This window comes from Crocuta crocuta, unplaced genomic scaffold (genome assembly GCF_008692635.1).
Source record: "Crocuta crocuta isolate KB4526 unplaced genomic scaffold, BGI_CrCroc_1.0 scaffold125, whole genome shotgun sequence".
Taxonomy (NCBI): domain Eukaryota; kingdom Metazoa; phylum Chordata; class Mammalia; order Carnivora; family Hyaenidae; genus Crocuta; species Crocuta crocuta.
Window position 1 is genome coordinate 1,938,679 of NW_027531143.1, and position 27,122 is coordinate 1,965,800.

Below are 27,122 nucleotides of genomic sequence, written 5' to 3' on the forward strand. Positions count from 1 at the left end.
AGAGTCGAACACCTAACTGACTGAGCCACTGAGGTGCCCCTTCGTTTTGCACTTTAAATCCTATTCCCTGGAATAGTGTACGGGCTCCATATAATCAGGCCGCTGTCTCTAAACATTCCTCCCTTTTAATTCACTTCACCCACCTTGCTGTCCAAGATCATTCCTGCCTTTAGGATGTTACACTTTGTTTTTTTCTGCCTGGTATGGATGCTCTCATAGACTTTCAAATGGATAATCTGTCCTCACCATTCAGGGCTCAGTTCAGATGTCACCTCCTCTAGTTGTGCCATTCTGCAATCACTATCCCATTACCATTTTGTAGCATTTATCTGAAATTATCACAAGTTCTATGTGTCTACTTGTTTATTGTCTTTTCCTTTAGAATGTAAACTGGAAAGGGAAGACTTTGTCTACCTCTACCATTTATCTGTCCCTAATGTATAGTTTTAGCATTCTAGATATGCTGAATGACTATTGAAAAAAAATGTCTCTACATATTTGTTGGTTTTGTGACCTTGGGCAAGTAATCTAGTTGCTGTGTCTCGGATTTCTCTATATTGGGATCACTTGCTTTGCTGTCCTCAAATGTAAGCTTTTCAGAAACCAGAAAGTTCTGTACAAATGGAAACTAACATGTTAGTTATTAATTAACATGTGATTTGTCTTCTGGCATTTTATAATCAAGAAAGGATAATCCATGTAAATTTTTTGGATTACAGCTATGTTCTTAGTTTTAGTAAAAGTCAGTATCATGCAGGAGCAACTGAATTGTGAGAGAAATACCCAGTGACTTTTGATTACGCTATATGTGAATTCTCAGTCCACACAATCTTTTTAAAGCCATTTGTACTTTGCTGGTTATTCTAGGTAATTTCATTATAACTGATGAAATCTATTTTTATTTTCTTTTTTACATTTTTATTTTTGAGAGACAGAGTAAGACAGAGCGTGAGTGTGGGAGGGGCACAGAGAGAAAGAGACACAGAATCTGAAACAGGCTCCAGGCCCTGAGCTGGCAGTCAGCACAGAGCCTGACACGGGGCTCAAACCCACCAACCCTGAGATCGTGACCTGAGCCGAAGTCGGACGCTTAACCGACTGAGCCACTCAGGCGCCCTGAAATCTATTTTCTTAACTAAATGTATTCCCTTTTGCAATGTAAATTTTCTTAAAAGTTGGTGTATCATAGCTAATAATCTAAAATTGGTTTATTGTGCTTTGAGAGATTGGCTAAATATTTGCAATCAATGCATTAATTTTAGAATATTTCCCAGAATTCTAGATTTCCCACAATTTTTAAAATTAAAAGACCCTGGATTATATTTTATAGTCACACTCTTATCACAGGAATTGGTATTTCATATTTCATTCTTAGGATGAAGCAAAAGTCAGTGTTTTTGAATTTACAGAAGTCAAGCAGGGAGCATTTAGATTCACCAAATAACAGTGAAAAGATTAGCGAGCATAATAAAAGTTGGGCTATTAAATGTACTGGCAAGTTGCTTCATTTTACCTTCTGACTTATTGGTTACCAAATGACTGGTCTTTTTTTTTTTATGTTTGTTTATTTTTTGAGACAGAGACAGAGTTTGAGCGGGGCAGGGGCAGAGAGAAAGGGAGACACAGAATCTGAAGCAAGCTCCAGGCTCTGAGCTGTCAGCACAGAGCCCGATGTGGGGTTCAAATTCATGGACCACGAGACCATGACCTGAACCAGAGTTGGCCGCTTAACCAACTGAGCCACCCAAGTGCCCCGACTGGTCTTTTTCTTAGTACAATTTTTCACTTTTGGAAAATCTGTGAAACAGTAACAGATTCTTATTTTTAGCTATTGTAGAAAAATGGTTCATTATTGCTTTTTTTTCTTTTTCTTTTTCTTTCTTTTTTTTTTTCTTTTGAGAGAAAGAGGAATGGAGAGAATCCCAAGCAGGCCCCATGCTGTCAGCCTGAGCCAGACTTGGGGCTCAAACTCACAGACTGTGAGATCATGACCTGAGCCAAAATCAAGAGTCAGATGCTTAACTGAGTGAGCCACCCAGGTGCCCCTGTTAACGGCGTTTTAACAGAAATTTTAGAGTAACGAAATTGTACAGGCTTCCTGCCTCACCTTTATGCCCCTCACCTACCACCTAACAACTCTTAGTCAGACGATCTGATAATTTCATGCTATACTCTGTGTCATTTAACCAGGCCAGTATTTCCTCAGTATCACAGTCACAGCAGATTCAGGTTAGATGTGAAGAGTGAAGTGGCCACTTCAGATTAAATGTTCCAGGATGTAGTTAGGGTGTTTGATCATTAAGCTCCTCATTGGTCTTAATGACTTCTTTATCCTTCTGGCTGAGTGTCTAGAATTACGTTTTAGACTAAGGTATGAATGGAGGTAGAACATATTTGTGTTTTAGAAGACAAAGTTGTTAACACAAATTGACTTTGGAACAATGTGGAGAAACAACAGCTTGACCAGTGTCTGAAACTGGAGGCAGCCCCAGATAGTAGAAAGGACTCTGGACTTCCTCCCAGAGGATCTGTGTTCAAGTATGACCCCTGTGCCCTTTGGTAAGTCACATAACTTTTTCCCTTTACCAGCATACCAAAAAGAGGGCAATTTAATCTGCTTCTGAAAAGTAGCCAACAGTAAAGGGTAATAAAAAGTCTTAGGTAACTTCTGAAAGGGAAAACAGAAGTCACTATGTAAAAACATATCCTGTGTTATTAGAAATTTCTTCTCTGACTTGGTTGCCAAATTTCATAGTGTGTCCTAATTGAACGGCTGTAAGAAGACTGAAGAATACTAGGATATTGTTCATAATCATTGATTTGCCCTAAATCCAGCCTTCGATCATTCTTCTCATTCTCACTTATCCATAATTGCAGCTTCCCCTTTTTGTCAAGTACACTTTCTACCTCTTTCATTTTACTGTTGCTGATTTTTTCCATTTTTCCAGAAAATTCAAAGGGCCTCTTTGAATATATATAGTGTTTGGCTAGTTCAGAACTCTCTAGGGATTCTTTTTTTTTTTAATGTTTATTTATTTTTGATAGAGAAAGTACAAGTGGGGGAGGAGCAGAGGGTGGGGTATAGAGGATCCAAAGTGGGCTTTGCGCTAATAGCAGAGAGCATGATGCCAGTTCGAACTCACAGAGCCGTGAGTGAGATCAGGGCCTGAGCCGAAGTCAGATGCTTAACTGACTGAGCCACCTAGGAGCCCCTCAAATCTAAGAGTTCTTATTTGTTGTCATGCACTACATCATGGTAATAATAGCATAATACCACTTATTGTTTATTTGGAATTCTCACTAGATTGTAAGGTCCATGACAGTAAGGACTATGTCTTTACTGCATAGCACACTCTAAAACATAGCAATAGCTACTAGTGGCTAGTACTATATACCTGGGTCCTGTTCTAAGTGCTCTACCTGTATTTAATTCATTTATTCTCACATGGCTCTATGAGATGCTATTAAAATCTCCATTTTGCTACAGTACAGGCAAGCTAACTAACTTGCTCAAGGTCACATATTAGTAAGTGTCAGTGATTTGAACCCAGGCAGTCTGAGTTGAGAGACTGGAAGAATCTATAAAAAGTCAAGTAATGGAATGTATCTCTTTGTAATTTCTATAATATGGTTCACAACTTAGTATTTCTTACTTGGATTTTAAAAATATGCATATGCATTTGTTTCTATTAAGACATATGGTGGGGCGCCTGGGTGGCTTGGTTAAGCGTCGACTTCAGCTCAGGTCATGATCTCACGGTTCGTGGGTTTGAGCCCCGCGTCAGGCTCTGTGCTGACAGCCAGCTCAGGGCCTGGAGCCTGCTTCGGATTCTGTATCTCCCTCTCTCTGACCGTCCCTTGTTCACACTCTCTCTCTCTCTCTCTCCCTCTCTCTCTCTCTCTCTTTCTCTTTCTCTTTCTCTCAGAAATAAATAAAACATTAAAAATTAAAAAACATATGGTGAAGTTTTTCATGGGAAGGCAGATCTTAATGTAAGATAATAAAAACATTACAAAATCAAAGAATCCATGTATTTATAACATAATACAAGCTTGTTTTTCTAAATTATTAGTTGCATTGAACGGGTTAGTAATACGCCTCACTAAAGTATATATGGTGCTTTATGGGTGCCTGGGTAGCTCAGTCTGTTAAGCATCTGACTTTGGCTCAGGTTGTGATGTTATGGCTCACGAGTTTGAGCCCTGTAATCAGGCTTTCTGCTGTCAGCACAGAGCCCGCTTCTGCCCTCTGCCCCTCTCTCACTGGTGTTTCCTCCCCCTTCCTTTCCCTCTCCCAAATAAACTATAGTACTTTATGGTGTGTTTGTGTATGAGTGTCTGCATATACATACATATATATTTGGTATAACTAGTGTTACTTTTCAAATACATTGTTCAGGGGATTTATGTGTTTGTAATTCACATCACTAACTAGATTGTAAGCATCTTCAAGACAAGACTAGGATTGCTTAATTTTAATTTTCCCCCATAGTACCACATAGCATCTATGATAGTGTTTGTACTATTTGTCTGCGTATTGGATTCCTCCACAAAATAGCCCCCCTCCCAAAAGAAGCATACTAAGAGTTTTAAAATCAGACTCTTGTGAGAACTGAGGGTAAAAGTCTTCATAGTTCAATCTTTTAGAACAATTAATGTTTGAGACAAAGGTTCTTTTTGAAAATAATATAAATTTTCTTTGCTCTTTAGGACCTCCTGCAGTGAAGGGGAAAGGCATATACTGTATGGGGGAAGAGGGAGGGGCTTGCTAAAGTACTTTACAAGGTTCTTCAAGTTTTATGAGAGAAGAACCATCCTTAACTGTATCATACAAAGGGCCTCTTTGAATATATATAGTGTTTGGCTAGTTGCACACATCTGTTGGCAGCCAGTGTGGAAGCAGGATCTGTCCCTTGACCAGGATCAAAGGAGATCTAGCATAGCATCATAAAATATATAAAAAATGGAATATCCATATTTAGTGAAAAAAATGTAGAGCTGACTGCCCTTGCTGATGAGCCATACTCCTCCCAGCTTCCCCTTACTTTAGGGATGATTCTAGATTGAAATTTGGAACTCCTGACAGTATCGGTCTTAAAAAACTGGCCTTTACCACCCAGTTCCTGAGTGATTTTAGTTAATTCTATAGCATGCATTCCTATAACATAATAAAGCTGGTATATAATACTGCAGAACATAATGTATAATAAAACTGCATAATGTGTAATACATATGGTTTCTTTTTTTGACCTATGAAAGTTTTTTAAAATTTTACTTTAATTACAGTATAGTTAACATACTGTTATATAAGTTCTCATAATTTACTTTGAATTGGTCCTCTACTTATTCCCTAAATGTATTTCCAAATCTGTGTCTGCAGCTACCTTCAAGACTCATCTTGTATGTTGCTTCAAAACCAAAATGTCTAAAGTAAATTCATATTTACTGTTCTTATTCTCCCTTTATCTTGTGGCCAAAACGTTTTTTTCCTTCTCTACTTGGATCATATGTTTATACATCAGTTACTTTCACTTCTGTTACATTTATCTTTTTTCATTAAAACTTTAGCCAAATAAGGATCAAAATTAAAATTCATCTTTTTTCATGAACCTTGACCTGACTAACCAATTCCATTGATCATTTACTTAATTTAGTGTATTGGTTACAGGGAGCTTAACGTTTTTAAGCTGAGCCCCAACCCCTACTCCCAGAGACTGATTTAATTGGTCTCTTATCTGTATGTGTAACAACTTCTTAAGTTGGTCCTCAAAGTGCAGCCCACACTTGAGAACCACAGAAATATAACTGAAGCCTACATGCTCCATGACACTTTGCTTACTTTTGATGCCTTACAGTTCTCTAGTTTTTTCTCTAGTTTTCTAGAGAACTCAAGGTTTAGAAGCATTTTTCAATTTTCAAACCTTATTAATTTTTTGTTTCTCTAGGCTAGGCAGTGTTTTTTAAAACAAGGGTATGTTTGAGAAACACCCTACATCTGGGGTGTTTTTTTTTTTAAGATGTGCTTGGGGGGCGCTTGGGTGGCTCAGTTGGTTAAGCATCCAACCTCAGCTCAGGTCATGATCTCATGGTTCATGGGTTCAAGCCCCGCATTGGCTCCATGCTGATAGCTCAGAGCCTGGAGCCTGCTTCAGATTCTGTGTCACTGTCTCTCTGCTCCTCCCCTGCTCATGCTCGTTCTCGCCCTCAAAAATAAATAAAAACATTAAAAAAAAAAAAAGATGTAGATGTAGCTGCTTGGGCCACATCTGGACCTAGTGAAACATGTGTCAGGAAATCTACATTTCTTTCTTTTTTTTAAATAAATTATCATAGTCCATTATTCCACTTGTCAGAATGAAAACTGCCCTATTATGCAAAAAGTATTTAATAAATGTGGAATTTAGCTTAATTAAATTTTGTTTCCCCAGCTATACCTAGTAAATGTTGTTAACACAGAGATCTTGTTCTCTTCTGTCTGTGTAAGAGAGGGCTAGGACTAGATCTTGCTCTTTGGTTTATCCAGTATGGTGTTTGATGTTTTTATATTGGTAAAATCTTAATATCAAGTTGAATTGTTTGTTACCATATTAACCACTTTCCTGGAAAACTAGAATTCAACAAGCTATTGAATATGTGTATATAAATGTTGGGGGCCTTTGAGGCTATATAACACGGAAGATTAGTTTCACTCAACTTTTCTTAGACTAGTAGACTTGAAAAGACCTTGAAGATCATCTAGTCTGTTTCCTTCATTTATGGTGGAGGAAATTGTGGCCCAGATTGCTTGAAAGCCATACACAAAGTGATAAGATTAATTGCAGAGCCAAGACTAGACTCCTAATCCCATGCTCTTTATTTCATCAACAAACTCTGTGAAGCACCAATGATTGGATTAAGTTTCAGTTGAAGGTTTTCTGCTTCTTAGATACAAAGGGAAGAATCTTTGCAGAACTAAAAACATCTTGATATTTGTAATGAGGACATCTACCTTTACTCACGTTTACATTTTGAGATAGATTATTGAAAGACAGGATCTTAGCTAAAGAAATCTTTAACTGAAAATGGGTGGGTTTGAGATGTAAAGCCCATTTGGTATACAGTTTTGTTGTTGTTTTTTAGTGGAACTTTGCTTCTCTCTCCTGACATTTCCATGTCTCTATTTATAGCCAGTGATCTCTTTGGAATTTGCCTTCTGATTCTGTTTCTTCTTTTATGTTGCTTCATATTAACTGATATTCTCACTTTGTTTTTGTTAAAATATATTTGAAAGGACTTGAAGGAATTAAAATTTTTAGAAGCATCTGAAATTATTTTTTGTTATTTACCATAAACCATTGTTATTTACCATAATCATGGTTTATAACAGGTCATCTAACTGCAGTACCTAATGATACAAGTACTAACTTTTCAAGATAGAATGGCAGTTTATTTTTTAAATTTAAAAGCATATGAAAACTACAATACATTTCTTTTATCAAAGACAGGTAATAAATACTTGGATTATTAACAACCTTGCTCTTTAATGATAATGTACTTTGATAAAAGTGGAGACCAAGAGATTTTTGCTTAGAGCCTTTAAAATGGTAAACTCCTTAGGAATGGTTTTGTTTACCTTTGTGATTAAAATAATACTGTCATCCATACGTGCTTATTTATTCACCTCAGGAAGAATGCTAGGCACTGTTCTAGGTGCTGGAGATACCTTAATGAACAAAACAGACAAATATGCTTACTCTAAGGGGGCTTATTCTAGCGAGTGAATGTTGAATGAAACCATGAATGACTGCAAAGACTCCATCTTTGGTTTCAGATAGTTCTTTTATGTCAGTCTAAAAAAGAATCATCTGGGGCACCTGGCTGGCTTGGTTGGTGGAGTTTGGACTCTTAATCTCAAAGTTGTAAGTTCACACACCACACTGGGTGTAGAGATTACCTAAAAATAAAATCTTAGAAAAAGAATAATCTGTAGTTTATTAGGTAATGGGGTGAATTATTGGAATGGAAGAAGTTTAATGATCAGATCATTTATTCGTTAAACATTTACTTCTGAGTGTGAGTATGTAAAAGTTTTTGAAATAATCACATAATTGCCAGTTATTGTCATCCACATTCTCATTCAGTTGTTTTCTGTTTGCAGCCCTGAGTAAAGGCCTCAGTTGTTAGCCAGGCCACATTGAGAGAACTTCATCTCAAATCAAATACTTCTGAGTGCCTGTATCTATCCTAGCCAGAAACTCCATATTCACCAAAGTTCTAGTTGTTTCTTGTTAATTGTCTGTTCTTCATACCTGCGTGTGAGCTCCTTGTGTATTTTAGTTAGCACTGTATTCCAAGTGCATAAAATAACGTGCCACATAGTAAGTGTTGGTAAATATTAACCAATCAGTCCTTAAACACTCAAAATGCAATTAATTCCCTCTATATTCACTGCTACAATACATCTAGTCTTCATCCAAACAACTCAAAAAAGAAAAATGTTAATTCCAGTATGTTTAAGAGCTCTTATCACTTTAGGTTGTTTACTAATACACCTTACCTGTTCTAGTCTTTTCATATTTCCCTTTTCTTTCAATCTTTGTTACTTCCTGTCCTTAGTTTGCCAGTCACTTCAAGGATTCCCAACGCTTATTCCCCTTCTCTTTCAGTAGTGTCTACTCTTTAAACCCACAACTCTTTTTTTTTTCTAATTTTAGAGAGAGTGTGTTCATGAGTGCAGGCAGAGGGAAAAAGAGAATCTCAAGCAAGCTCCATCCTCAGTGCGAAGCCCAATGTGGGGTGTGATCCCATGACCCTCGGATCATGACCTGAGTCTAAATCAAGACTTGGAAACAACCGACTGAGCCACCCAGGCACCCCTAAATCTACAAAACTCTTTTTTTTTTAAGTTTAAATATTTATTTTGAGAGAGCATGAGTTGGGAAGAGACAGAGAATCCTAAGCAAGCTTTGCACTGTCCATGTGGAACCCAACACAGGGCTTGAACCCACAAACCACAAGATCATGACCTGAGCCGAAATCAAGTTAGATGCTTAACCAATTGAATCACCCAGGCACCCCTAAATCCATGACTCTTAATCACTTACAATACACATTTGAGTTAGTTGAGCTTCCAATCACTATTTGTTACCTAGGTGAAGTTATTTAACCTTGCCAAGTTTAACCTTTTTTGAGTTTGTTTGTTTGTTTATAAATGTTTTTATTTTTATTAAACTTTCATTTTATTATTATTAATTTTTCTTAAGTTATTTATTTGAGAGAAAGAGTGCAAGAAGGGGAAAGAGAGAATCCCAAGCAGGCTCCATATCAGTGCACAGCCCCATGTGGGGTTTGAACTCATGAACTGTGAGAACCTGAGTTGAAGTCAGATGCTTAACCAACTGTGCCACCCAGGTGCCCCTAAACTTTCTTTTTTTGTTGTTTATTTTGAGAATGTGTGTGCGTGCACATGCACATGCGTTGGGGAGGGCAGAGAGGGATTGAGAGAGAATCCCAAGCAGGTACCCCACTGTCAATGCAGAGTCCAGTGTGAGGCTTGAAGTCATGCACCGTTAGATCATGACCTGAGCTGAAATCAAGAGTCAGACGCTTACCAACTGAGCCACCTAGGTGTCCCTTATATCTGTTTCTATTTTTAAATTAAACTGTGCCCAATGTGGGACTCAAACTCACCATCCCAAGATCAAGGGTCACATGCTGTACCCGCTGAGCCAGCCAGATGCCTGAATTTTACGTTGTTTTTGATACCCTAAGCATTGCTATGAAAATTAAAAATGAGGGGTGCCTGGGTAGCTCAGTTGGTTAAGTATCTGACTTCAGCTCAGGTCATGATCTCACAGTTCATGAGTTCAAGCTTCACATTGGATTCTGCTTGCGATTCTCTCCCTCTTTCTCTTTCCCCCTTTCTCTGCCCCAAATGTGTTCTCTCCTTCCCTCTCTCTCAAAATAAATAAAAGAAATCATTTCTCTAAAAAAAAATTAAAAATGAGATTATTGTAACCCAATACCATTTCCCATAAGTAATGAAAACTAATGTTAAATAATAACCAAAAAATACAGGCATTGAGTGTGTCTAGGGCTAGTTGATTTAGCAGCTCAGCAATATATGAGATACCCATTGTTTTTTCATCTTTGCCATCCTCAGCATGTGTCTTAATGCTCCAGATGATGGCATAAATGTTGCCATGGTTCCCAGTGTTATGCAGTCATAACTGTAAAGTGAAAGAAGAAAGTTTCTTGTCTTTAAAAGCAAGGAAACCTTTCTACTACTCCCTTCCCATGGACACCAATTGGACTAACCTTGTGCTGACCAAAGCTGAATCACAGGCTTACTTTAGCAAGTAACATACTTGGTTTTGAATAACTAAGATTCATCTCCTGGGGATATAAATGAGAGGCCTCACATTCCTAGTAATAGTTATTACTACTGAATTTGTGAATCTTAGGACTCTGTCCTTGGATCTTTTTTCTTTTTTCTTTTTTTAATTTTTTTTTAATGTTTTATTTATTTCTAGGAGAGAGAGACAGCGCGAGCAGGGGAGGGTCAGAGAGAGAGGGAGATACAGAATCTGAAACAGGCTCCAGGCTCTGAGCTGGCAGTCAGCACAGAGCCCGATGCGGGGCTCGAACCCACGAACCGCGAGATCATGACCTAAGCGAAAGTCGGACACTTAACCGACTAAGCCACCCAGGCGCCCCCTTGGATCTTTTTTCTATCTATATTAACTCTTGTATAATCTCTAGCCTTGAAGTTTTAAGGTCACCTCTACTCCCAGTGATTTATCTTCCATCTGGACTTCTTCTATGAATACTAGACTCCTATAACCAACTGTCAATTAGATACTGCCATTTGTAAGTTTAATAGGCATCTAAAATGTTGTATGTCCAATATTGAACTCCCCAACTCCCCACCCCTCAGTTCTCCTATCTTCCTATATTAGTCAATAGCAATTGCATTCTTTCAGTTTGTTGAAGCTAAAAAACCTTGTAGTCATTATTTATTTCTCTCATATCCCACATTTGGTTCATCAGGAAGTCCTATTGACTCTACCTTTAAAATAAAGAACACTTTCACTGCTACATTATAGTTCAAACTATCTGAATTACTGCAATATATTCTTATTGGTCTTCCATCATTGCCCACCATCCTTTCTCCTCTTAACATAGAGGCCAAAGCAATCCTGTCATTCTGCATAAAATGCTCCAATGACTTGTCATCTTCCTTCAATATGAGCCAAAGTCTTTAGTGGCCTATAAGGCTCTACACCATCTAGCCACTTATTATTTCTCTGACCACATCCCTACCCAGTCATTCTGACACAGCAACATCTTGAAGATGCCTGGCATTCCCACACCTCCAGACTTGTACTTGATTTTTCCCTCTACGTGGTATGTTCAACCCCCACAAATATAGAGTTTTTACTCTGTCATAGTACAAATGTCAATTTCTCTGTGAAGCCATTTTTTGCCTAAAATTTTATTTCTTTAAAAATTTTTTAGGGGTGCCTGGGTGGCTTAGTCGGTTAAGTGTCCGACTTTCGCTTGGGTCATGATCTCGCGGTTCGTGGGTTCGAGCCCTGTGTCGAGCTCTGTGCTGACTGCCAGATCAGAGCCTGGAGCCTGTTTCAGAGTCTGTGACTCCCTCTCTCTCTGGNTCATACTGTATCCCCAGGTACCTAGAAAGATGCCTTGGCACATGGAAAGTTCTTAAAATGTTTGTAAAGATGGGTGCATGGGTGGCTCAGTGGGTTGAGCATCAGTTGGTTTGGGCTCAGGTCATAATTAATTTCATGGTTTGGTTCAAGTTTGAGTGTCTCATCAGGCTCAGCCTGTCAGCACAGAGCCTGATTAGGATTTTCTATCTTTCTCTCCCATCCCCACTCACATGCTCTCTCTCAAAATAAAACTTTTTTAAATTTAAAATGTTTGTAAAGAAATAAATATGCATTCATCATGATTTCTTGGTTTCGGCTGGGTCCAATTTACTAATCTTTTACTTGTTTCTGATCATTTGCCTTCCTGTTTCCATAACTGCTATTTTAGACCATCACCATTCTTATCAAATGCCCTTTTTTTCTTCTCAGCTCTTTAGTAGTGGATGTCCTTTTTAAAAAAAACTTTAGGGACACCAGGGTGGTTCAATCAGTTAAGCATCCATCTCTTGGTTTCAGCTCAGGTCATGATCTCATGGTTCATTAGTTTGAACCCTGCCTCAGGCTCTGCGCTGAGAGCATAGAACCTGCTTAGGATTCTCTCTCTCTGTCCCTCCCTCTTGCTCTCACTCTCGCGTCCTCTCTCTCTCTCTCTCTCTCTCTCCTCTCTCTCTCTCACTGCCCCTCCCCCATGGCGTATGTTCATGCGATCTCTTTCAAAAATAAATAAACCTAAATTTTTTTTAAAGAACATTGATACCATCTATGGACTTCTTGATCTTCCTAGTCAGTCTTCTTGCCTTCAGATTTATAAATTTGTCCTTATTTTCTGTTAATCTCAGAGCCCACTTCTCATTTTGTTCAAATTTTATCTACTTTTACTCCTGGTACCAAACCTTCCTATCTTCTCTGAACCTTACCTAAGCAATCATTTCTTACGCATTGTATTTTTATGTATCTCATTTTCCTCTCTATTTTCTTCCTTTCTTGACCATCTTCAAACCTCCTTTATTCCTTCCCTTTTATAGAACTCTCTCTTTTCTCCAGATGATTTTCTAGAACTGTTTAAATTTACTATTTCATTTTCATATCCCTCTTGATCAATTCACTGGATTCTGGCTTTTGCTTTTCACTGCCTACAATTCCATCTATCTCCCTTATAGGATTGTTGTAAGAGATTAAATGAGATTCTGTGTGTTAAGTTTTTGGAGTAGGGCTTGCACATAGTTAATGCTTTTTGAGTGCTTACCATGAATACCTATAACTCTTGAAACTAAAATCATTCTCTTGTGGGTACTCCTCTATTACTTTTGACTTTCCTATATCCTTCATGAAATACTCCTCCTTGGGGCACCTGGGTGGCTCAGTTCGTTGAGCATCCAACTTTAGTTCAGGTCATGAACTCCCAGTTTGTGAGTTTGAGCCCCGCATTGGACTCTGTGCTGACAGCTCAGAGCCTGGAGCCTGCTTCGGATTCTGTGTCTCCCTCTCTCTCTGTTCCTCCCCCACTTGCACTCTGTCTCTGTGTCTCTCAAAAATAGAATATTTAAAAATTTTTTTAAAAACCACTCATCCTTTTGGTTTTGGGACACCAATGGTACCATGATGCTTTCAGCTCCAAGTAGCAGAGTCTCTTTAACAGTAAGTCCAATGATGGGTGGATTCAGGATTGATTCAGAGATGTAACAACACTGTTGAGAACCCAGGCTCTTGCTCTTTACCTTCTACCATTCTCACTGTGTCACAGATGTTTACTTTCAGGGTTGTAAGGTAACAAGCATCATGTTTTCATTATCCAAAAGCAGAAAGGCAGTGCTAGGGTTTCTTCTGGGTATTTCTTTATAAAGAGGTGTGTCTGCCTAAATTTCCCCAGGGCATTTCTTTTACATCTCCTTGGCCACCCCTACACCAATCACTGGCAAAAGGAAATGTGATTACTATAATTGATTTAAACTAACCATGAGTCATTCCCCAGGACTGGGGCCCAAACTCCGACCTTCCTTGAGTTTATTATTTTGGGAGAATGTAGATATCTGGTAAGCCAGAAAGAAGATAGGAATGGCTATTTGGTTCATGATCAGTGATATCTGCCATTCCATTCTTACCTGGCCTAGTTAGTCTCTGTTCCTTCTCAGTGTTTTTCATTATCTCCTCTTGAGTGATGTACCCCTTAAATGCTGTGCGTCCTAAAGCTGTCTTTGATTCTTCCAAAAATTATTCCTCCTTGGGCGCCTGGGTGGCTCAGTCGATTAAGCGATCAACTCTTGATTTTAGCTCAGGTCATGATCCTAAAGTTTGTGAGATTGAGCCCTGGATCAGGCTTCTCGCTGGAACTGGAGCCTGCTTAAGATTCTGTCTCTCCCTCTGTCCCCTTCTCCCCTCCCTCCCTCTTTCTTTCTCTCAAAAAAAAAAAAAAAAAAATTATTCCTTTAGACTTTAAAATACCACTTGTGTTATAATCTTTTCTAAAGCTTTATTTCCAACTAAGACCTTTTTTCCTAGCCCCGAGTTCAGAATATTCAACTTTCTCCTGGACATTTTCTTTCTTTCTTTCTTTCTTTCTTTCTTTCTTTCTTTCTTTCTTTCTTTCTTTCTTTCTTTCTTTCCTTTCTTTCCTTTCTTCTTTCTTTTTCTTTCTTTCTTTCTTTCCTTTCTTTTCTTTCTTTCTTTCTTTCTTTTTCTTTCTTTCTTTCTTTCTTTCTTTCTTTCTTTCTTTCTTTCTTCCTCTTCCTTCCTTCCTTCCTTCCTTTCTTTCTTTTTAATGTTTTATTTATTTCTGAGAGAGAGAGAGAGAGGCAGCATGAGCAGGGGATGGTCAGAGAGAAAGGGAGATACAAAATGTGAAGCAGGCTCCAGGCTCTGAGCTAGCTGTCAGCACAGGGCCCGACACCGGGCTTGAACTCACCAACTGTGAGATCATGGCCTGAGCCGAAGTCGGCTGCTTAACCAGCTGAGCCACCCAGGCACCCCTCTCCTGGACATTTTAATCCACATTCAATTCAATTAAATATTGTTGTACTAAGTTTTTGGGAGTCAAAAATTAAATAAACCTTTCCCTATATGATCTAACATTATAGTTGGGGAGTTAGCCAGAGAAAGGAGTTGTTACAACATAGATAATAATTACAAATGCAGTTTTAGCAAGCAATAAAATTTACCAAGTATGGAAGTAACATAGATGAAGGGGTCATTAATAGGGTGGTAGGCATATTCTAGGTGAAACTCAGTTTTCCCTTCAAATGTACTCTTCCTATATTCTATACTTTCATTAGTAGTCCAACTGAGCACACTTTGTTCAGTCTAGAAACTGGGCAATCTAAAATCGTTCCAAATCCCCAAGTATAGTTGGTTGGCAAATTGCACACATTTTACCTTTTTATTACTTAAATTTACCCCCTTGTCATTGTATACTATAGTCATTATACTTTGTGTCCTTGTAATTTCTCATTTCATAATTTACTCAGTAAAAGTTAATTGAATAGCAATATATTATAAGTAAGGCTTTATACTAGAAAAAGAAAGTTGTAGGGAAAAAAGTCACAACCCTGTGGGTAAGGCATAACCAAAGAGATGGTTATACTATTGTGATAAGTGATAGAGTGGAGATACTGGGGAACATATGGGAACTGGAGGTCAGGAGAACCTAATCCAAGCTGGGGCTCAGGTTTGCGCAACCAGAGGCTGAGTCTTAAAGCAGTAGTAAACTCCGGGCAGAGGGGGAAGAGTGGAATACACCCACATTGTTTTCCTTTATATATACTAAAGAAATATCACTTCAGAGACATTACTTTGGGTGACTGGACTTAATGTTGCTGTTGCTCAAATATAGTTTTTTAACTGATCATCACTAATTTAGAAGATTATCAGTAATAGTATATCATTATACAGTTGATCCTTCATTATTCACCAATTCTGTACTTTCATATTTGCCCTCACTAGAATGTATTTGTAACCCTGAAATCAGAATTCGAGATGCTTTCCTGGTCATTTGCAGACATATGCATAAGCAGAGCAGCAAAAAAAGATTATCTATCTATCTATCTGAATCCTGTGTTCCCAGTTGAGGTCCAAACAAAGCAGTGCTTAGACTTATTTCAGCTCTCATTAAGAAGTCTTTGTGATCTAGAGTATTTTTGCATTTTTATGCTTTTTGTTGGTGATTTCACTGTTTAAAGTAATATTTCAGCGTAGGGCCGAATTGCTGTCTAATCCTTGTCTTGTCCTGGGCACAAGATGGCTATGATGTGAGAGAGAATACATGTGTTAGATAAGATTCATACAAGTTATAGTACCATTGGCCACGAGTTCAATATTCCATTAAATGAGGTGTCTAAACAGAAACATGCATAAAACAAGATTATGTATTGACGACTTGACTTAACTCTACCATTTCACTTGTATTCGCTAATTAGTATTATTTGCTAATTAGTATTAGTATTCACAAATTAGTATTCGCTAATTTAGCATCCATGACAACTTTATAGAACATAACTGTAGCAAATAATGAGAATCAACTACTGTGCAGGTAAATTTGACTTTGGGAGACAGCCAAAGTGATTTATGGCCAGGAGAGATGGGTTAGATGAAGACTGTTAAACTGGCCAATATAGAGGTATGATGATTAAAGTCTTTGTCAACCTCTTAAAACATATTCCCCTTTTTGCTAAACAAATAGCTTACCTCACCACCCTAAATACTCTAAATATATTCCCCTTAGCAGATATGCCCAGGTTGAGAATTAATACATACAAATTTTATTTTATCATCAGCCAGGCTCTGTTTATAGTGAAAACTACAGTTTTTTAAATTTTTTTTATGTTTACTAATTTTTGAGAGAAGGAGAGAGGGAGCACGAGCCAGGGAGGAGCAGAGAGAGAGAATCCAAGCAGGCTCTGCACTTTAAGCATCGAGCCCGATATGGGGCTCAAACCCACAAACCATGAGATCATGACCTAAGCTGAATGCAAGAGTTGCATACTTAACTGACTGAGCCACCCAGGCACCCCAAAACTAGGTTTTTAACAGTTTGCTAGATATAATAAAATTTTACTATAGTGCATATTTAGACTTCCCTCTCCCTCTAGTCAAGAATAATTCATGTAAAACAAGGGTTGGCAAACATTTTTGTTAAAGGCAAAACATTTACTTTTTTAGGTTTTGTGGGCCATAGTCTCTGCTGCTACCCCTCAACTCTGCCACCATATAGTGAAAGCAGCAATAGACATTAGGTACTATTTTACATATTTGTATTGTAAACTCCCAAGGTCAGGGATCATGCCTTCTACTGTTTTATATACTTCATGGCATATAACATAGGAGGGCCTCAATAACTGTTGCTTTGACTCCCTAAGTAGATAATAAAAAGACTACATTTTAAAATATTAAAGAGCCAAAAATTAAACGCCATCCATTAAAACAAATTTTTTAATATATATTTATTTTTAAGACACACCGAGACAGCGCATGAGCAGGGGAAGGGCAGAGAGAGGGAGACACAGAATCCGAAGCAGGCCCTAGGCTCTGAGCTGTCAGCATAGAACCTGATGCGAGATTTGAACCCACGAACTGCGAGATCATGACCTGAGCTGAAGTCAGCCGCCCTATCGACTTAGCCACTCAGGTGCCCCAAACACCATCCATTTAAACTTCCAGTTATTCTTGAATCCCATTTTTTCTCTTTAAATGTCCTTCTTTAAGCAATTACAGTAGTTCGGGCTCATTTTATTTGGAATTAGGCAGTGGCCTAATTTTATAGTAGTCGTTGAATACTATAGAATATATTGGCTTATTTTATACATTTCCTAATACTTAATATTTGCAATAAAGTCCTCGAATCATGGTTGAATCATAGTAGCAGTGGTTTAATTTTGACTTACTGGATATGACATATTATAAAGATACTTAATAGTTTGGGTTAGGTACTGATTTAAATTGAAAGAAGTAATTTGAGTTATAAACATTTGGAGAGCTAAACAAACTTGCTGGATAATCAGTTTATTGCAGTCTTGGCTAAGATTCTGACAGTTCAGTGAAATAGCAGCCTGTAATCTCTCCTCCCTCTCTTCTGTGCTCCAGACTTTTTTAATTTGTGCTATTTGTCTTCTTCTGAAGAGCTGTTGGTTTCACTGTGGCTACACTACAACTACCCTTTCTCTAGCCAGCCAATTAAGTTTTCCATGGGATTCTGATACCTTCTCTGACTTCTTACAAGAGGAGAAACTTTAGAGAAGAATAAAGTGAAAATCATATAAATTCCTCATTTCCTAGGGTTGCTTTTACTTTCAACACTGTAAAAGTATACACTAAGTAAGCATGTATAAATGGAGCCATTCCCTCTATTTCACTCTTAATGTAAAGTATTATCTAAAAAAAATACAAGCATGTTTTTCTTAAAGATAAAAAATGGCGGTGCCTGGGTGGCTCAGTTTGTTGAGCATCTGACTTTGTCTAAGGTCATGATCTCATGACCTTTCTCTTCCCCTCCCCCGCTCTCTCTCTGCCTCCAAAATATAATAAACATTCAAAAAATTTTTTAAGATAAAAAGTAATGGAATACTATGGGGGTGCCTGGGTGGCTCAGTTGGCTAAGTGTCCAACTTCAGCTCAGGTCATAATATCATGGTTTGTGAATTCAAGGCCCATGTCCATTTAAAAAAAAAACCAGAATACTATTTTTCTACATTAATGAGGTAAAATTGACAAAATTGTAAGATATTTAGGGTGCACACTGTGATAATTTGATATAGGTCTGCATTGTAAAAGGATTCCTCCTCTCTAGTTAATCCACAAATCCATCGCCTCACATATTTACCTCTTAAGATAATAAATGCTTCACAAATTTGCATGTCATCCTTGCACACGGGCCATGCTAATCTTTCATTGCTATTCCAATTACAGTATAGGTGTTGAACTGAGCACTTGGATACTATTTTATAAGTCATAATGGACTTTTCTTTAGAGTACATCTGTTAAGGTTTTATTTCCCCTAAATGTGCAGGTGAGAGATGTGTATATGTGATATATTTAACTTCACAGGTTGAGGTTTCTGCAACACTGGATCATAGCACTGGTCATTAGTAGGAACCTCTGAATCTACACTGGCTAATACAGTGGCCACTAGCCACTGAAGCTAAGGGCCTGGAATGTGGCTATCTGAACTGAGATGTGGAAGTGTAAAATTAACACTAAATTCTGAAGACTTAGTACCAAAAAAAGAATGTGAAAGATCTTATTATTTTCATATTGATTACATGTCACAATGACAATGTCTTGGATTTATTGGGTTAAATAAAATACATTATAAAAATTTCACTTTTCACTTTTATTAAAATGTGGTTTCTAGAAATGTTTACATTACATGTGTGGCTTCCATGTGTAGCTCACTTTATATTTCTGTTGGATAGCATTACTATAGATGATATGATCTTCTTTTTTCAATGTTTATTTATTTTGAGTGAGAGAGCACGCTGTGAGCACATGGGTGTAGGAGGGGCAAAAAGAGAGGGAGAGAGTATTCCAAAAAGGCCCCACCTTGTCAGTGCAGAGCCCCACATGGGGCTCTGTCCCACAACCATGGGATCATGACCTGAGCCAAAATCAAGAGTTGGATGGCCAACCAACCACCCAGACACGCTGGTACGATCTTTAAACACAAAGTCGTAGCATCAAATATCAATTTATAAGATCAAATTATAATAACCTAGAATTCTATAGTTTTTTGATTCTCTGATTCAGTATTGAAAAGTAATGTAGAGAACACTTTAACTGATTCCAAACTGCTAGGAGAGTATGAGATTAGCTCGCTTTATGTTCACTAGTCCTCTAGTAAAGCTTTTTAGTGACTTCTTATCAAAGAGGGTTAGAAGGGCAAGTTGTTACTGGGCTATTTTATTAGGATACTTTTTTTTCTTTAAATAAGGAAAGCTCTATGAGGAGGAGGTGTTTTTTTGAGGAGACCCCATGCACAACTTGGGACTCGAACTTACAACCCCAAGATCAAGAGTCACTTATTCTACCAACTGAGCCAGCTAAGCACTCCTAGGATACACTTTAATACCATCATAGGATAAAATCAGTTCTATACTCCCAAGAAAAGGAAAAAGTATTTAAGTTTATATTTATTTAAATAATCTCTACACCCATTGTTTAACTTGAACTCACAACCCTGAGATCAAGAGTTGAATGTTCTTCCAACTGAGCCAGCTAGGCTTTCCAGGAAATTATTATTATTGTTATTATTAAAAATTTTTTTTGATGTTTATTTATTTTTGAGTGACAGAGCACACACAGGGGAGGGGCAGAGAGAGAGAGGGAGACCCAGATTCAGAAGCAGGCTCTAGGCTCTGAGCTGTCAGCACAGAGCCTGATGAGGGCTTGAACTCATGAACTGAGAGATCATGACCTGAAGCAAAGTCAGAAGCTCAACCGACTGAGCCACCCAGGCACTCCTGTTGTTATAATTATTATCATTATTACGATTTATTTTTTTTTTTTTAGAGAGAGAGAATGCAAGTTGGGGAGAGGGAAGAGAGAATCTTAAGCATGCTCCACGCTCAGAATAGAGCCTAACACGGGGCTCAATCCCACAACCCTGGGATCATGATCTGAGCTGAAATCCAGAGTCAGACACTCAACCAACTGACCCCACCTAGGTGCCTTATTTTATTTTATTTTTTTAAGTAGACTTCACACCCAGCGCAGAGCCCAACATGGGGCTTAAACTCACAACCCAGAAATCAAAAGTCAGTGCTTAACGAACTGAACCACTCAGGCACCCCAGAAATCAATTTTTAAAAAATATTTCTGATTCAGATAACTCTAGTAATTTTTATAAACTTTAAAAAATATTTGTTTATATATTTTGAGAGAAAGAGAATGTGAGTGCAAACAAGGGAGTGGGATAAAGAGCAAGAGGGAGAGAATAAGAGAATACTATGCAGGCTTCGTGCTGTCAGCACAGAGCCCCTTGCTAGGCTCAGTCCCATGAACCATGAGATCATGACATGAGCCAAAGTCAAGTGCCAGACATTCAGCCAACTGAGCCACCTAGGTGCCCTGATTTTTATAAACTTCTTAAAGCAGTTTTGTGCTATCTTACTATTTTTAATGTTTACTTTTGAGAGAGAGAGAGAGAGAATGCTGGAGAAGGGCAGCAGAGAGAAAGGGGGACAGAGGATCTGAAGCAGGCTCCATGTTGAAGGAGAGAGCCTAATATCGGGGTCAAACCCATGAACCATGAGATCATGACCCGAGCCAAAGTTGGATACTTAACCAAGGTGCCACCCAGGTGCCCCCAATTTTTTTTTGTTTTAATTTATTTTTGAGAAAGAGAGAGAGACCGCATGAGTGAGGGACGAGCAGACAGAGGGGGAGACACAGATTCTGAAGCAAGCTCTAGGCTCTGAACTGTCAGTGCAGAGCCCGACACGGAGTTCAGACTCAGGACTGTGAGATCATGACCTAAGCCAAAGTCAAATGCCCAACCAACTTAGCCACCCAGGTGTCCCCCCCCCCACCCCCATGATTTTATTTTTGAGTAATCTCTTTACCCAACATGGTGCTCAAACTGAAACCCTGAGATCAAGAGTCATACACTCTGCCAACTGAGCCAGCCAGGCACCACAGTACTTTGAAGTTTTTAAAATTTTGTCACAAATCATTTGTTTTGTAAAGACCATTAAGTCAATAAAATGTAGAATAAAATAAAGCGTGTATATTCTATTATAGTACTTCCTGAAGGAAAAGTATTGTAAAATAAAGAAAGCACAGTATAAAACTTGAAATCATTGGGAATTACTAATATACTATACTGATAAAGTGCTGGGAAGTTCTGGTGGTAAAGATAGTAGTCCAGGAAGAATTATGATTCATAAAGCTCCTCTTGTTATTTTTTTAGGTTAGCTTGCCATCTTTTACTGGTGCTCTTGAAACTTACAAATATTAATGAAACTTTGTTAAGAACAGTGCTCCTTAAGAGAAGCAAGAAAGTAATTTCATTAGCTTCAAAGTAAATCGATACTTAAGAAATGACAAATAGCAAATATCTTTTTTTTTTTTAAGTTTGTTTTAGGGTACCTGGCTGGCTCAGTCAGTAGCCTGCAATTCTTCGTCTTAGGGTGGTGAGTTCGAGCCCCACATTAGGCATACTGTTTACTTAAAAAAATAAAATAAAATAAAGTTTGTTTCAAAGACCTAATGAATTGGCACTTTTCTTAAAAGTTTATTTATTTATTTTGAGAGAGAGCACGAGCTGGGGAGGGCAGAGAGAGAGGGAGAGTGAGAATCCCAAGCAGGTTCCATGCTGTCAGTGCAAAGCCTGATATGGAGCTCGCCCTGGTCTCACAAACCATAAGATTATGATCTGGGCCCAAGAAGCAGATGCTTAACTGACTGAATCACCCAGGCGCCCTAGTCACTTTTTGAAGAACATGAAGGAGCAATCATTAAGTACAAATATGACATTCAAAACTCTCAACAATCTGACCATAACTTCTGTCACCTTCCTAAAGTGAGCCTTCCTAAGTCCTATGATGTATCACATACATTTTATGCTCTTTTTGTCTGGGCTTTGTGTTCTTGATCCAAATCAAAAACCTTCCCTATGCCCCTCTTTCCTTCTTTCTAAATTCTATCAATCTTTCAAGATGCTGCTCAAAGTTTTCTTTTATAGATCTTTTCCATACCCACCACTCCAGCCCAAGATGAGTATATAATTAACATTTGCATAATATTTTACTGTTGTAAACCCTCTTACTCTTTATATTAATTTAATGAGGTAGATGATGTTTTCCATTTTATGGAATAAGGGAATTGGGTCTCAGAGAAATAGTCATGTTTCCAGAACTTCAGAGATACTAGGCAATGAAGCAAAGCATATTAGAACCAACAGCTCTTGTTCCAAGTTTCATGATCTTTCCTCGTGGCTTAATGGTCCCTTAAATACTATAGTAACAGTTATATAACACACTTATTTGAAGCTATTTGTTGTTAATTTGTATCAAACTATTTAACTCGATTGTTAGCTATAGATTTGAAGGGATATGTGCAGATTATACATATGGAAAAGGTGAAGAGAGCTGAATACATCTTGATAATAGAATCAAAGAGGTCATTAAGGACTCTTTACCATTTCATTTCCTTTTTCTGAAAGCATTATACATTTTTAAAAGTATGATACTTAGAGGTGCCTGGGTGCCTCAGTCAGTTGAGGTTGGACTTTGGCTCAGGTTATGATCTCACGGTTTGTGAGTTCAAGCCCCATATTGGGCTCTCTGCTGTCAGTGCCGAGCCTGCTTTGGATCCTCTGATCCTCCCCCTCTCTCTCTCTCTCACTTTCTCTCTCTCTCTCTCAAAAATAAACATTAAAAAAAAAGTATGATACCTAGACTTCCTCCTTTTCCTCTACCTACCTTAGTGCCAAATTTTTGGTATAATTCTTAAAACAGAGCTGAACAGAAGTCTTTCCTGACCATCCTGGCTAAATTTCTCCATCAACCTCTGTCTTAGTAACATTTAAAATTTTCCTTTAAAGCACTTCAAACTATCTGAAATTATATCACTTCTTTATTAATTTGTTTCTTGGTTACCTTCTCTCACTAGAATATGAGTTGAATGAAACCAAGGGTGTTTTCTATAGCACATAGTAAGCACTCAGTAAATATTTGTGAACGAGATACTTTATTTATGGAGAATGTTCACTATGATAACATACATCTTTTAAAAGAAGTTTTCAAGTATTCACCAAATACTGTAAAGTGTGCACTCAAATGCTATTGACTGCCTACCAAATACGAATCCAAATTACTGTAATTACCTAAAGAAGGACATTTTATAGTAAAAAAAAATAGGATTTCTAGAACAATTTAAATAGTGTTTAATGTCTTAAAGACATTTTCCTTAACTATCCTGTCTCATAAACTAGACGTAATAAGAAATGAATGTCTTCAATACTTTTCTATTTCTAATTTTTTCTAAAATTTTCTAAATTTTTCTATTTTTGTAGCCATGATAAAATTTTTAGGTTATTGTAACTTATGTTCAAAGTCTGAAATCTTTTCACAGAAATGAAAATTTAGCATCTGACTTCCAAATTTACAATCAAGCAATTTGCTGTAAGAAATAAATGATAATTTCTTTCTTTTTTTTTTCTTTTTTTACAAATAGTTTATTGTCAAGTTGGTTTCCATATAACATCCAGTGCTCATCCCCACAAGTGCCCTCCTCCATGCCCATCTCCCCCCACCCCCCCACACCCATGAGTCCTCAGTTTGTTCTCAGCATTCAAGGGTCTCTCATGGTTTGCCTCTCTCCCTTTCCCCCACCATTTCCCCCTTTCTTCTCCCCCATGGTCCTCCATTAAGTTTCTCCTAATCCTCCTATACGTGCAAACATATGATATTTGTCCTTTTCTGCCTGACTTAATTAAGTGATAATTTCTATAAGAATTCTCAGGCTTAAAGGCATCTTAGGAAAGTAGAATATGTAAAGGTTGAAGATATATCCAGTTACTATGTGGTCAAGTTTGATTATATGAAATTATTTAGATATCTAAAAGCAGATCAGGTAATAGAACAGACACAGTCTAGTACTCTTTAAGTGTATGTTAATATTAGAACAATGTCTACTCTAGTTTTAAGAATAAATATCATAGCTCACTATTAGATTGCTAGCTAGAGAAAAGCTCTTTGAAATCTTATCACTAGTTCAATATCATATGTGTATGCATATACACAATACACACGAGAAAGCACATGGAAGTGTTTTCATAAATGATATTATATGAATGTTACTATAGGGAAGACCCAGAGCAGTTACTGTTTTTGACACTAAGAGACTAAAATTCAGAAAGAAAAGTCTGAAAAGGGAACACGGCAAAGGGCATGACCTTAGAAGATACCTGAATCCTTTGGGGATAACTCTAGTTATTTTCATACTTTGTAACAACTAAAACTTCCTGAGCAAAGGGATATCTCCAAGTGGTAGCAAAATGGTTTGTATAGTTTAAACTAATGAAAGCATTTTATATGGATATGTCATCACATACATTTTAGTGCTTCTCACAATAACCTTTATGAGTTAGGAGTTCAGAGAAATTAAATGATTTGTCTAAATAACTCACCTATTAAGTGGCAGAGCTGAGGTTAGAAAGCATTTAAATTCTTAGGTCTTTATTCTTTAGACATTTGTAGATCCTTTATGCTAGAAATTAAAGATTCAATCATAAATAATAGTTCCCCCTAGGCAACTTTCAAATTAGTATAATTGAGGTATATGTGGCATCAACAGAAACTAAAACTAGAAAGATCTTCTGACTCCCAAATCAAAGATATGTATTTTAAGGGGCACCTGGCTGGCTTAGTCAGTAGTGCATGCTTGACTCTTGATCTCTGGGTCGTGAATTCAAGCTCTACTTTGGGTGTAGAGATGACTTTTAAAAAAAATTTAAGAATGCAAACATTGCATTAAAGCCAAAGTAGAAGGTGAAGATGGCATCAGTTGAATGACTAGTTATGGACTTTTAGGATTTTTAGTGTGTGGTTCAAGTGCTATCTTTAGCTCTCATATCTAAACATGTGTAATATTTGAAACTGTGATTATACAATCAAAAATAGTTTCTGTAAAAATAACCTATCTATAGTTACTATGAAAGCATAATATCCCAAATAAGTAACCTTTGTTAAAGTTGTTGGAAAAAAAAATACAATGTTATTAGAATTTTTACTGAATTCTGGCCCATGTCTCCCTAAAATAGAGTGATATACTTCCTCCAAATATATTACTGGGACAAAAACTGTGAAACCATGTTAAAAAAACTTTGATAAATAAAATAATAAACACACTTAAGTTTTCTGACTTGGTTGAAAAAATTAAAATGTCTTAAAATACGATAGAGCTTTACTTAGTTAGAGATGAACCATCCCTATCCCAGCAGGGGAACTTAACCTTGTAAACTGTAAACACTAAGGAAAATAATCTCTTTGTAATATTAATTAATTAATTAATTAACTTACTTATTTTTAAAGTAAACTCTACACCCAATATGAGGCTTGAACTCATGATCCCAAGATCAAGAGTCACAAGTTCTATCAAATGAGGCAGCCAGGTGCCCCTGTAATTTTCTTTTAATAAAGAGAATTGTGTTTTTATGGAATAATCTCATTAATGTTTGAGTAGTAAAGTAAAAGTTTTTTAATACATATACTAATATCTTTGTTAAAAATATAGCAGCCTTAAAGAAATTTAAGGGGAAAAAAGTGCATGTTTACTATTTCTAGTTCTTGTTACCCAAACTTTCTGCCATACATACATACATACATACATATATGTATAAGATATCTACATATATATATGTATAAAATCAAATAAGCAAGGATCTATTTTATTTTTAAACGATGTTTCAAATAGACTTATGTAGTTTTCTGGCTTTTATTTTTACTTTTAAAAATATTAAAAGAACCTTGTTCACATCTCAGCTCCATTTTCCCTAAAGGCTGCCCCCTACTTTTTCCTTTACATACTCTATTTTTGTCATGATCATTATTTACAGGGATGACAATTGGTCACCCACTCTGATTAAAAAAACAAACAAAACACCCTCATCTCATAGATTAAAAAAAAGTAGATGAAAAAATTTTAACATAAAATGATTGTGTAATGGATTTTTAACCCCTAAGTGGTAGAGGAGATAGCTCAGTCTGAAAAAAGTAAATATAAGAGTAAAATTTCTCTAAAATACTATGTAGCTTAATGACTATATTAATCCATTACCCTATTGCATCTAATTCAATGAGTTTATTAGTATGTTCATAGTTTTTTTTCTTTAAATTATTTTCTAGGGACAAATTTCCAGGAATGGTATTTACAGGGATTTTAAATTGTTTTTAATACTTGTTCCCAAATGGTTTTTAAAATTATTTTTATTATTTATTTTTTAAATGGATAAATAGGTGCTTATTTTTACCAATTTTGAACTGTCAATCATATATACTTTTTTGTATTTCTTACTGTATTTGTTTCCTAGGGCTGCTAAAACAAACTGTCACAAGGTAAACATCTTAACACAACAAAAATTTATTCTCACACTTCTGGCATCTAAACCAAGATGTGGGTAGGGCCCCGCTCCTTCCAAGTGCTCTGAGAGAGAATCTTAGGAGAGTAGTATAGAGTTACACATTTCAGGAATAATTTTCCTGTTATTTGAGTGTTTCTTATTCTTTAAAAAAAAAAAGTACTGGATTTTAGCTCTTAAAAAAGAAAAAGAATGTGTTTCCTCAGTAGCCTGAGTGTACCATTTTTTGTTTTTTGTTTTTTTTCTCTCTTTCTGGGTCTACCTAATTTCCTAGGCTCCATGGTGCTTTTTTCTGCCCACTTGACATTGAAGCAGTGGAGGAATAGTCAGGTTCACCTGGCTGTGGGTGTGAGTCGGCCTTGACCCCCTAACTGCCCACTGATGCTGCCATATTTATTTTCTTTATT

General features: G+C 37.1%; 1 protein-coding gene and 1 non-coding gene across 3 annotated transcripts in view; one reads left to right on the top strand and one right to left on the bottom strand.

The window, feature by feature from the left end:
* Positions 1 to 27,122, top strand: part of DNAJB4 (DnaJ heat shock protein family (Hsp40) member B4) — a 43,105-nt gene that overhangs the window by 2,652 nt on the left and 13,331 nt on the right. The gene's annotated exons all lie outside the window — the stretch shown is intronic.
* On the bottom strand, positions 18,464 to 18,566 carry LOC144237456 (U6 spliceosomal RNA). Its single transcript, XR_013336863.1, has one exon. It is a non-coding gene; the product is annotated as a U6 spliceosomal RNA (small nuclear RNA).